General features: G+C 55.0%; 1 protein-coding gene across 2 annotated transcripts in view; it reads left to right on the forward strand.

Annotated features, from left to right (window-relative positions):
- The window catches only part of CTNNBIP1 (catenin beta interacting protein 1), a 47,279-nt gene that overhangs the window by 8,032 nt on the left and 26,348 nt on the right, over positions 1-12,899 (forward strand). For both annotated transcript variants that reach the window (XM_045979361.1, XM_045979370.1), the window contains exon 2: positions 12,762-12,846. The gene's annotated coding sequence lies outside the window, so the exon portion shown is untranslated. The remainder of the gene's footprint in view (positions 1-12,761; positions 12,847-12,899) is intronic.

A 12,899-nucleotide genomic window follows, 5' to 3' on the forward strand; every position in this document is an offset into this window, starting at 1 on the left:
GGCCGCGTGTGCCCGTCACCTCGCATTTGCTGCAGGTGTTGGCTGCGTACGTTCTGTCTCCTGGGGAGAGAAGAGGGTTGTTAGGCCCAAGAGCCGTGACCGAGGAGCCTGAATGCTCTGCACCAAACACTTCCTGGACCTGCGGGACCACCCGGGGGAAGAGCTCTCTCTTACACTTGTCTTCTGAGCCCAGTCCCCTTCCTTTAGAAAGTAGCATTCATTTCTTTGGGCCTGGATCATCGAAACACAGTATAGAATTCAAGAGGCTATACTGCCTTCCTTGCTGGCTTCCCAGCCCCGGGAGAGACCGCCGTCAGCCCGTGTCCTGTGCATCTGAACCAGAGACGTTCTACACGTGTGCCCACGCGTCATGAACACGTGTGATCGCACACTCCCGCCTGACACACACTGTTTGTTTCCATGTGTCATACGCAGGGTTCTGCATCTGGTTCTTTTCATCTCACCGTAAATGCCGGAATTCATTCTCTACCAACACCATCGCGTCGTCATCATTCAGCTGACACCTCTCGAGTACTTCCTGTGCGCTGGGTAGTGTTGCCTTTTTTAAAAAATTTTTTTAAATAGGTTCCACACCCTTTGTGGGGCTTGAACTCATAACCCTGAGATCAGGAGTCACATGCTAGATGCCCCCTGTGTGCTGGCTATTGTTAAAAGTGCTTTACTTACATTACTTGTGTCCTCCTCACAGAAATCCTGGGAACTAAGTACTGTTATTGTCCACAGTTTGCAGACGAGTAAACTGAGGCATGGAGAGGTTAAGTTCTATCTCAGGTCACTTAGAACTATCTTACTCATTTTAATGGTTCCATGGGATTCTTTTGATTGGTGGTATTTTATTTTATTTTATTTTTTTGAAGATTTAAAAATTTTGTTTATATGACAAAGAGAGAGCACAAGCAGGGAGGCAGGAGAGGGAGAAGCAGGCTCCCCGCTGAGCAGGGAGGCAGATGTGGGGCTCAATCCCAGGACCCCGGGATCATGAGGTGAGCCGAAGGCAGACGCTTAACCGACGGAGCCACCCAGGTGCCCCTTATTCTAATTCTAGGGAGCAGTTAGGCAAATCCTGATTGCGGAATTTCCTAAAGACAGTGTTCCTGGACTCTAAAAATTGTTCATGTTGTGACAGACAACAAAAGCTGGTGAACCATTCCAGGCTGAGGGACAGGAAAGACCGTGGGGACCGAATGCACTTGAGATCCTCCATTGGATCCTGGGTTGGAAACCAGTGACGGCCAGGGTCCCACGGTCATGAGTTCAAGCTGTAGGTTGGGTGTCGAGATGACTTAAAAGTAAAATCTTAAAAACAACAATAACAACAACAAAAACCAGTGATGGCCACAGAGGGGGTCTGGGAAACTGGACATGGGTATATATCATGGAATACTTCTGGGTCAATATGAAACTCCTTGGGGGTACGAGTAGTGTCCCGTTTGTATGTGGGAGGATGGCCTTAGGAGACAGTGATGAGACATTTGGCAAAGGATTGTGATGTCCACAGCTTCCTTTCAAATAGCTCTGGAAGAAAAGCAGGGTGCACACCCCCGTATGTCCACAACATGGAGAGACACGAGACAAACGTGGCAAAACATTAGCAAGCAGGGCTCTCGGGGCAGGTATTGGGGTGTTCCCTGTACCAATCTTTCAGCTTTTCCATGGCTTTGACATTTGTCACAATAAAAAGGTGAGGAGAAAAAAACCCCAACTTTGTTCCATGTGGAGTCCGTTCTGGTCTGGTTCCGTTGGCTTTGCCTGGCTTTCCCTTGGCATCCTGGGTTACCGTCCTGGGTTTCTGGCTTCTTTCTCCTTCCCTTCCAGCACGATCAGTGGTCTGTTTCCCTTTCTCTTAGGAACCTCTTCTTTGGGTGAGTTATTCTTTTTTGGAGTTGGACATTTTTATGACCTCGTATCTCTCCGGCGACGTTCACGGCTTTTCTAGAAGCATTTAAGGAGCGGTGCGCACGGGTGCCGGTGCCCTTGTTTCGTTCCCATGGCGCGTTCTGTGCTCCAAGTAAATTTGCAGGGAAGTTTGGTTCTCTGAGACTGAAAGCCGCAGTGTCGAGAATACCATCACGCTCGTATGTAGTGCCGTTAGCCTCTCTCTCCTCCAACCTTGATGGAAGCTTTTTCTTCTCTGCTGAGAGTTTTTACAGGAGGTCAGGCTCCGCTTGCATTATGCGGACACGAGCTGGTAAAAGACTCCTGCGTCTCCTTTTATGAAATGGGACAGTCTTGGGTGGGTAGCTGGCTTGTAAAACCAGGAGCTTTTTTTTTTTTTTTTTTTTTGCTGGGGGAGTGGTAACAAGCCAGTTTTGCTGGGAGCTTCTGCTCCCCGTCTGTCCGTGGCTTGGTGACTAATGGTTTCGTGGCTTTGGGAATGAAGGATGTCATTACAAATGGATGATGGGGATTTGGCTGCTGAACTGGATAATCTGGGTGTGCCTGGTCTGGGTGTTGGTGCCTACACCCATTGGGAATGGGGACAGTTTCTTTCTCAGGCTTCACATGGGCCCCTGGCAGCCTCCAGTCCATTTTGGTCCACTATTCTGAGTGTGTCTGTGGTGGCCCGGAGCTAGGTGACTGGGCCGGATTTCTGCTGTGTTAGGTGCTGCATTTTCCGCGCCCCCTGGGAGCACAGGTGTTTTCCTGACCATTCCTCACCCCTCCAGCCACCACCACGTTTGCCCTCAGGCTGGAGTTTTGTGGCCCCCGGGGTGTACCCATCTTCATATTACCAACACACACCCCCCACCCCCAGCTAATAGAATAAACACATGTGGATTCTGGAGTTGTCTTTGTTTGAAACATTTTTGGTTTTGATTATCAGCTTGTTAAACATTTAGAGAGGGAGGAAACTGGGTCTTCACAGCCTCTTAGGGGGAGGTTTCCTCCTTCCTCGGATTATTTTTTTGTTCAGAGGTAGCTGGAGGGAAAGGAGGGGGGAGGTCACTGCCTGTGTCCTAGAGCAGAAGCAGTTATCCAAACAAACAGTGTGGCCTATGGGGCATGTGGGTAAAATGGATCCTTGCAGACTGTGGCGAGGGCATGAGTATGGTTTCGAGGTAAACAAACATACCTGTGTCTTATGCAAATTAACGCATACCTGTATGTTGACAGCTTACAGGAGAGAGAAGGCAGTGATCCTAAAGCTTCTTGTGTGTTTTTTTTTAAAGATTTTTAAATTTATTTATTTTCGAGAGAGGGGAAAGACAGAGAGAGCAAGCACACGGAGCGGGGAGGGAGAAGCAGGCTCCCCGCTGAGCAGGGAGCCCCATGTGTGGCTCGATCCCAGGACTCTGAGGTCATGACCTGAGCCGAAGGCAGATGCTTCACCCACTGAGCCACCCAGACGCCCCCTACAACTTACTTTCTTAAGAGTCTATAGGAAGGATCTTCCCCCGGGAGACCCTGCTTCTGACTGAGCCTCCCAGCGAGATCCTAAAGACAGTCCTCCCCGGAGCTGGGTCGGTGAGGGCCTGCTGGCTCTGGAGGCCAGGAGGTGGCCAGCCTGCTGCCTCTGGGGACACAACCAGGGGACGGAGCCCTCGCCCGGCAGGCGACCCCATTGATTTAATGACCTAATTCTCGCAACAGGAAGTTGGAGGACTTCCTGGCCCTGGGATTCTGAGGGGATGCAGTGAACCCATTCAGGACGCTGCTTTATTTGAACCAATTATAAGAGACTTTAATGGAGGGAAGGGAAGGAGAGAGAGCTGCGGCACAGGGAGAAGAGCTGGAGAGGCCAGCGCGGGGGAGGGGAGGGGAGGGCCGGGTCTGTGCTTGGGCCTGCCTGGGAGAACAGGCTTGTCTCTGCCATCACGAGGGTGGCCTGAACGCGGCCATAGGTTTCTGAGGGAAGGCACCTCATGCAGCTGCTGATAAAGAAATAGCACTGGGCGTCTTTCCCCTTCCTCTTTAAAAAAAAAAAAAAAAAATCTTTTAAATTTCCCAGTTTAATTAAAAAATGTTAAACGGTCACCCTGCAGAAATGGACGTAGCTGCGGCCAGTGGGGTCAACAGGACTTCATGGGCTGCAATTTCCATTCTGGCCTCCTTCTCTGGAGGCGACACAAGGTCTGTGAAACGTCCTGGCCAGGCTCCTTCCCTCTCGGCCCGCAGTGGGCCTCAGCTCTCTCCCTCAGAAGACTGCCCAGCAATGCGAAGTGAGTTTTCCCTTGGTGGAGGGGAGCAGGCAAGTGGGGGGCATCCCAGGTGTCGTATCTAGGTCACAGGAGAGAAAAGGGGTCCTTCTGTCACCAGCTTGCACGTGGTGGCTCTGGACACCGCCAGGTGCTCAGCCCGCGGTCAGGGTCATGCAGCCTGGGATGGACTGGGGACAGAGTGTGCTTGCTCCCATTCGAGAGCCGAAGCTTCCAGCTCCTCCGTTCACTTATAAATAGACAAGAGCTCTGAAGTCTGCATTACCCACTCCCTGGGACCTGCCAGCGGCCGAGCGAGGGTCACGAATCAGACTGAGTCCCAGGAAGATCCGGAGCTGGGTTTTGTAGGCGCACTGGTTCCTGACTTCGGGTCTCAGGCTCTGGCTGGCCAGGTCTCAGGGCTCCAGCTGTTCTCTGGGAAGAAAAAAGAATCTTTTAAAATTAGGTCAAAAGAAGCCTTTTTCCTTCTGTCCTCATTCCCCTATTGTGTGGGGAGAACACCACCGCCACCTGCGTGTCCCTCCGTCAGCCTCGCAACTTAGCTGGGATCGGGAGTGTCCCTGTGCAGCTGGGGAGACTTCCTCCCGCCCCGTGTCCCCTTCCTGTTTGCATTGTTCTCAGCTGGACGGCGGCGAGAGGCTGCAGGACAGGCCTGCCAGGTACAGCTTCTTAGCTGTGAAAAGGGGGGGTCTCACCCAAATCAGGACATGAAGAGAGCAATATCTGAGTGCCTTTTTTTTTTTTTTTTTGCCAAAATCATAGGAAAACAATTTTTAAGCCGGAAGTTCTAAACAGATGCCTCATATCAACGCAGCCTCGGCAACATTCCATAGTCTATAGAGACAGGCCCCTTCCTCTCCTTGACGTCTCACATTCTCTGTGTGATACCATTGAGGCAGGGGCTCCTTTGTGGTTCCCAAGTGACTCTAACAGGCTCCCTGAATCTGTTCATTCACATAACAGAGCCCCAGATGTGACTGGTGGCCCTGTCTGCGCCCCCCCCCCCCACCGCCATCCAGCGTATCAGCTCCCTCTTTGAGTTGGGGGGAATTACATTTAATGAGATGTGTGGGTTCATTTTTTTTTTTTTAAGATTTATTTATTTATTTATTTCACAGGCAGAGAGGCAGGCAGAGAGAGGTGGGGAAGCAGGCTCCCTGCCGAGCAGAGAGCCGGATGACCCCGGACTCCATCCCCAGGACCCTGGGATCATGACCTGAGCTGAAGGCAGAGGCTTTAACCTACTGAGCCACCCAGGCACCCCAGTGTGGGTTCATTTTCATGTTTCTGAGAATAAGGCTGCCCGGGGCCTGGCTGCAGACAGCTTCCAGCTTGGAGGTGGGAGGAGATGCACAGACACCCCTGGCCGGGGTGGGGTGGGGGGTGTGGTTGCTGATGTCAGTCGGCACCCGGAGATGGGAAATTTGGGCTGGTGGGAACCCAGGGCTCAGGGCAGCCCAAGGAAGGTGGTACAGAGCAGAGAACAGCAAGTCAGAAAGGGCATTCTAGGCCGAGGGACCTGCAGCTGCTAAGGCCCAGAGGCGTTGATGGAGCCCGGTGCAGCTGGTACCTCTCAGGCGGCCCCGGAAGTGTGGCAGAGGTCCAGGCTGCCGCGGGCACCTAGGGGTTCAGCGACATCCCTGGCCCCTTCCCACTAGCATCCTCCCCGTTACAACGACCAGAAACTCTTCCGACATCACCACATGCCCCCGACTGAGCACCCCCACCACGCAGGGATGTGGTGGACAGCAGGGGTCCGGCCACCTGGCCCTGCCCAGGCCAGGGTGTGGGGGAGCCCCTTTCTTCTCGCCTCCTGTGCAGCATACAGGTCCCGGGGAGCCCCTTTCTTCTCACCTCCTGTCCAGCATGCAGGTCCCGGGGAGCCCTCTCTGGGCAGGTCTGTGCCTGTCCTGCAGCCCTTTTTTGTTGTTGAAAATTTATTTTGGGGAGAGAGTAGGGGAGCAGCAGAGGGAGAGGGAGAGAGACTCTCCAGCAGACTCCCCCCTGAGTGCAGAGCCCGGCACGGGGCTCCATTCCTGGTCCCTGAGATCCTGACCTGAGACGGAAATCAGGAGACAGCGGCTTAACCCGCTAAGCCACCCAGGCGCCCCCTAGAGCCCTTTGGTTTCTGTGACATGCGAGGCGCCCTCAGGTGTTCCCTTAGGTGCCCACCTGTGCCTGCGGGCTTTGCGCTGAAGGGGAGTCTTATCCTGGAGGCCCTCCCGATGCTTCCAGGCGCCCCCTTCCCAGCTTAACCTTGCCCTTCTGTGTGGCTGCCTTCCCCAAGGTTGTCGTTGGGACAGCAGGGCAGGATGGGACAGCAGGGCAGGATGGGACAGCAGGGCAGGGCAGCCGTGCTCCGCTTGCTGTTGGCTTGTTTGGAATCGGGTCCTGGGGATTTGATTTTCATGCTGGGGGAACCTTCACGCAAGGGCTGATGTGACAGCTGCGTTGCCGTTGCTGTGATGGGCGTGTTGCAGCTCGGACGTGGGAGGTGTTTGGGGGGTGACTTTGGACCCCAGGAGCTTGCACTCACTCCTGCGCCCACCGCCCTGCAGCCGGAGAGGAGCGGGGCTCATCTGTGTTCGAGCCTCAGAGATGCTCCCCCTGCAGCGGGGCTTTTAGGTCGGGCTGTGCACAGCTCCCTGCAGGTCCGGTGCTGGGGCGGGGGGTCGTCCCTGAGGAGCAAGAGCGGGCCCTTTCCCCGTGGCTTTTCAGTGTTTTTCTGACTTTTCATTTTCAAATCTGCAGAGAAGTTGAAATAGTGAACTATGCCCTTTACCTAGTGTCAGCAGCCTTAACCTTTTGCCATAGCTGCTCACACACCCCCTGTGCACGCCCACACACACACTGATGCACACACACGCTTCCCCCCCCACCCCACCCCCCACCGACTGAGAGTAGCTGCGGGCACTGAAAGGTGTCATCCTTAGTGCTCCAGCCTGTGCCTCTTAAGGCCCAGGGTGTTTTCCCGAGCACCCAGGATAAAATCCCATGCAGCGGGACACACGGCATTGACACAATACCATTATCTAATCAATACTCCCTAGGAAAGCTTCCCTAATTGCCCAGTAATGGCCTTTATGGCTCCCTCCCCCTCTCCCCCCCCCAACCCCAATCCCATCAAGGACCATTCAGTGTGTTTAGCTGTCTTCCGCTCATTATCTTCTTTTCAAACTGGCAGTTTGGGGCTCTGGCCTTTTTTTTTCCCCCCTGTAAAGTGGATTTTCATTTTAATTTCAGTTAAAATGGCTGAGGCTTCTCCCAACTCCTGAGCCAGGAGGGGCTTGATAGGATGCAGGCCCTGTCACTTCTTAGCTCCGTGGCCTTGGGCAGGTCACTTACCATCCCTGAGTCCCCATTGTCTTATCTGTGGAATGGGAATAATTCTTACCTTGCAGGCTTGTTGCGGGACTAAAACTGAGCAAGCCCCTGTGATGAATGTGACTGGCGTGTGCCTGGCCCTTGGAGAAGGCTCCAGCAACAGCAGTAATTATCACTGTTGTTCTCCCTGGCTTCCCAGAGCAGGAAGGAGCTTCAGACCAGGGTTGAACTTGGGTTGGCCACCGCAGGAGGAACTCCTTACCCCAAGCTCATCCCGGGAGAATGCTGCTGCGTCCTGCAGGCTCCCTGACTCGCCAGAGCTGCCATTAGACCTGTTTTGCTCATGCTGGTGGAGCGCGCCTCGAGAACGCGGAGCCTGGCTCTGGATGGAGGAGGCTGCAGTGTGGAATTTATTAATTAAGGCAGTTGCTCATGGGGCCCCAGAGTGCAGGAGGTTGCAGCTTAATTACTGAGAGCAGAGCTTGTGGAAATTCTCTCCAGCGCCCCAGTTTTGATGTCCCTGACGGTTGGAGCTGCAGCCGGGGCTCGGTCCCGCCTCCCTCTCCTTGGCCCTGAGCGCTTTCTACCCATTTACATGCTCCCTGGGACAGCATTGTCATACAGGGGTTCAGAACTTGGACGATCTGGGTTCGAATCCTGCCTGGGTGTGGAGTAGGACAGACTGGCTGAGTGGTCACCGGACGACCTCTGCATTCTCGGAAGGATGTTTGTTCTGAAGCCTCAATGATTCCTGTACGTGAAGGGGTGAGCACGGCACTTGGCCAACAGTTAGAGTGTGTGTCAACTATTTCTTTAGAGGAGTTCTCACCCCAGGCTGATTTTGCCTCCCAGAGAACACACGGCACTGTCTGGAGACAGTTTTGGTTGTCCCAGCCCAGGGGGAGCTGTTGCCGGCACCTACTGGGTAGAGCCCAGGGACGCTGCTCATTAGCCTACCATATTCCAAAATGCCCGTGGTGCCCAGGTTGGGAAACTGCTTTAAGGCACCCCCAGGGATTCAGGGCGGCGGGGGAAACATGGAGGTGCGGTCCTGCCCTCCCCCCCCCCCCCCCCGACCCCGTAGCTCTTCACCCCTTATCAGTTCCTTTGAGCCAGTTGGGGGCCGATGGGTGACCAGGAGGGAAGAGGCAGGAAAGGAAGCTGGGTGTTTTAAGCCCTTGAGTTTACTGTTTAGTCTTATTCCCACCACCCCCTATCCTATAACCAAAATATCACTTACTCACCTCATCTCTTATCACCATTGATCTTATCATTAGAGTAACTAGTGTTTTATTGAGCCTTTGCTGTATGCCAGGTACTAACTATGCCTGCTGCTCTCTCTGTTATCTCATTTTCACAACCGTGATATGAAGGGGCCATTATCATCCCCATTCTATAGATAAGGCAACTGAGGCTTACTGATGGGAAGGCTCTAAGCTATCTGAAATTCAACCCTTGGTCCTTTTCCAAAAGTGTTCCTCCTGCCTCTCTCCCATGGTGGTTGATAGGAGTGCTGCCTTCCATTGCTTAACCCCCACACCTGGGCGTCCCCGTCCCAAGCACCTGTGTGCCGAGCCGGCTGGCCCTCCTGATGTCCCGTCTGCTCCTTTTGCTGGGATTCCCACGGCGGCCTCCCCCTGCTTCTGCTCTCAGCCCCCGGCCCCCTCTCTGAGTCAGGGCGCTCCTGCCAACACCCAGGTCAGGCCAGGCTACACCTCTGCTTGCTGCCCCGTCTTACAGGTCCAGGCCGGGTTTCCCAGAGGCCTCACTGTCCCGTGCCCCTTGTCCCGGTGCACGTTCCCTTCCTGTGGCCTTCCTTGCTCTTCTTCCAGCTCGCCACACCCTGGGGCCTCCGTCCAGCTGTGCTCTGGGCTCCCAAGGCTCACTCCGTCACCCCGCTCCAGCCTGTGCTCAGGAAGGCCCACCCGGCCACCCCACATTCCTGGTCCCCTCACCCAGCTCAGTTTTGACCCTAGCACCCGTCCGTCACCTTCTGCCACCCACTCTGTAATTATGCCCCATTGTTTGGTTTTTATTTTGTTCGTCTGCTCTCCCCTCTCATCAGGGTATGCAGGGATTTTGGACTGTTTTTTCGCTGACAAATCCCAACACACAGTTGGTGCCGAATGCATTTGTTGTTCGGTGACTTCTCCAGGGCCACCTGGCCGGTAATGGGGCCACCAGGATGCCAGAGCTTCACCTTCACGGCGGTTGCTCTGTCCTCACCACCCTGTCAGGGCAGGGGCTCCCAGACCTGGCTGCTCCCCGCGTTCTGACTCAGTCTCCAGAGCGCTTTGCCGACGTCCACTGTGGGAACAACTCTATGCAAAGGACAGTTCTGCCCTACTTACCAGCCCCTGTGGGCTTCTGCGTGGCCCGTGGAGTCCAGTCCTAGCTCTTCAGCCTGTCCTCGGTCCCAACTCCCTCCTGCCGTGGGGCCTCCCCCCAGCTCTGCCCCAGGATCTTCATGGTGGTCTTGAGAAGCTCAGACCTGATGTATACACCCCTGCTTCGGTGCCTCTCCTCACCCGTCTCAGAGACCTCTGGGGTGCAGTACCCGCTCACCTCGACACCTCTCACCCGACACCTCCTTCCTCCTCCAGGATTTCCAAAGTCTAAATCTTCTCCTCGGGACGCATCCCTCTCAGAGCCGGGTCAGGCGCCCCGCTGTGGGTCCTCAGGGCACCTTGCCCTTCACCTTAGTGTCATCTGCCCCCGTGTCTGCGGGTGCGCGTACCTGGCCGTGACTCCAGGAGCCCTCATCTCAGGCAGACCACGGCTGCTCTGCCCAGCTGCGTGTCCTCGATGCCTACCACAGGGCCTGGCATATAGTAGACGCTCAGTAATTGTTCAGAGAACGTCCTGTGCCTCCGGTGTCCTTCTCCTTCCCTTCTGCCAGCAAACTCCTGCTCATCCTTCAAGACCTCCCTCCAGTTTCCTCTCTCCTGAGCTCCTCCCCTGTGTGCTTGCAGAGCTTTGCCCATTCTTTCTTCTGTCACTTACCGGCCCAAGCCCCGACCTGTCCCGACGCTGCCGAGCTGCTCTGGGGAAGGGGCCGGACACGGCGCAGTCCGTGCATCTGACCCTGGCGGCGTTCCTGTCGTAGCCCGACCTATCTCTTTGGCTTGTCCTTAGGCACTGTTGGTTGTTTTGCATTTGCTTTGTGTAGTGTGATCTCCTCAGCCACTTGGGCACTTCCTGAAGGCAGGCTCCGTGTCACAGCCCCACGTTGGTATCTCCTGTTCCCTGAACCTGACACGGGGTTGTGTACCCCGAGAAAGGTTTTAGGAAATCCTTCTTGAACCTGTATCTCATCTACTTCAGGTTCCAGGGCCCGTGGCAGTTTGAGAGGCCCCCTTGGCATTCTTTTTCTCATTCTGGACCAGCTTTATAATTTGCAGGGCCTCGTGTTCAGAAATGATTAAGCGGTTCAAGGCTGTGAAAACAGAGCTCTAACCCAAGGATGGGGCCTTCTGGGCCTCCACTCGTGCGGCCTGCCCTGATCTCATTGTATCCAGTGAAGGAAGACATGGTAGAGGTCACGAGTCCCTTTTTACAGAGGGCAAAATGAAGTGAGCAACCCCGGATGCACAGCCGATGGGCAGCAAAGCAGAACCGTCTTCTGCTGGCTCGGGGGCCGCCAGGACTCTGAGCCTCAGTTTTCTCCTCTGTAAAATGGGAACATTGACCTGATCATAAAATGGCAAATAGAACAGCTGGTTGCAAATCCCTGGACAGCCCCATCAGGAACAGCACTGCCTTCCCCTACAAGTCACTAATACAAAGGTTCTCTCTGCTTCTTGGAAGGTTCTAAGTCCTGTAGACAGTCGGTGGCTAATTGGCTGTTGTGGTAGTTGAAGAAATTAAAGCCCTCAGAAGTGGAGAAGGCTGCCTCTTCTCATTTCTTTTTGAAGGAATGTGGGGTGGAAGGTTCCCCAGGGAACCTTGGTATTTCGGTGCTTTGATATCTAGAGGAATAAAAGAGCAACTAATCGCTAAAGATGCCTGTTCCCCTAGGGGTGGCTGTTCCCGCAGTCTGAGGGTGGAGGGAGTGTTCCCATAGGGGTAGTCTGAGGTTGGAGGGAGTGGCAGAGGGGTGGGTAACGGTTCCTTCCTCCAAGAGCCATTGCTGCTTGAAGAGATACACAGACTAGAGACCCAGAGGGTTCCAGCAGCATCTACCTGTAGGGCAGTCTTTTGAAATCTCACTTTCTCTGGGAACCACGTCCCCCACCCTGTGAGTGGCCATCTTTCTTTCCCAAAAGACAGTGAAAGAGGGTTTTCCTAGCTGTCCTCGGTCCCCCACCTCCCACAGAACAGGTTTTTTTTTTTTCTTTTTTTTTTCCCCTAAGATTTTATTTATTTGGCAGAGAGAGACACAGTGAGAGAGGGAACACAAGCAGAGGGTGTGGGAGAGGGAGAAACAGGCTTTCTGACGAGCAACCGGATATGGAGCTCCATCCCAGGATCCTGGAATCATGACCTGAGCCAAAGGCAGAAGCTTAACGACTGAGCCACCCAGGCACCCCAGATGTCATCCTCTGACCTCGTCCTCACAGCAGGGCTGAGTTGGGAGTCCGCCTGTAACCAGGGACCCCGAGGTCAGTGTGCACAGCAGAGGAGGTGGCTGGGTGCCCCCTACCCGCCTCCGCTGGGCTCCCACACAGGACCTCAACAGTGAGGTTGTGCGACAGTGTTCTTTGATCCCTGCGAGAGGCATGTTAGGGGCCCGGAGACACTTGGGCAGGCCGACAGGTTGTCACTGACCCGCAGCCGTGTTTTATGTGGATGGGGGCGGTTGGCTTATGTTTACACGTCCAGCCACAGATGTTCCCAGGCACAGGACAAACAGCAGTGCGCGTCTGAGCACAGAGCAGGTGGAGCACGGCGGCCCCTGTGCCCGGCTCAGGCTGTGCGCGGCGACCGCGACGCCTTCCCGTGCAGGTGCGGGTCTCTCCCGTCAGCTGCCTGAGTGACTCACTCTCCGTAGGACATGGGGACTAACCCGAGGCAGGAGCGGGTGTGGTGACCTGCCTCAGCCGGAAATGACAGGCCAGCCGTGCTGCAGTCAGCACCAGATCCCAGAGGTGTTGGTGCAGGTTCCCGGGCCGGCCAGACACGCAGGTATTTCTGGACCGCGGCTGAGCCCGCTGCCAGGAGCGTCCCACCCGTGTCGTCGATCCTTTGGCGTTGGGCGACTCCGGCAGCCCCGCAGGCCCTCCCAGCTCCTCCCATGACCCGTGTTCTGTGTTTCCACAGGGCCCCACCTTCGTATTTCTCCCCGGCCACAGCCTGCCCATCACAGTTGAGGAGCTGTTTGCCTGAAGTTAATTTCCGGAGGCAGGTAAGGAGCTCCGGGGAAGGACTTCTGGTAGCAGGCCCCAGGGCGCTGCTGGG

The sequence above is a fragment of the Meles meles genome, chromosome 1 (genome assembly GCF_922984935.1).
Source record: "Meles meles chromosome 1, mMelMel3.1 paternal haplotype, whole genome shotgun sequence".
Lineage (NCBI taxonomy): Eukaryota > Metazoa > Chordata > Mammalia > Carnivora > Mustelidae > Meles > Meles meles.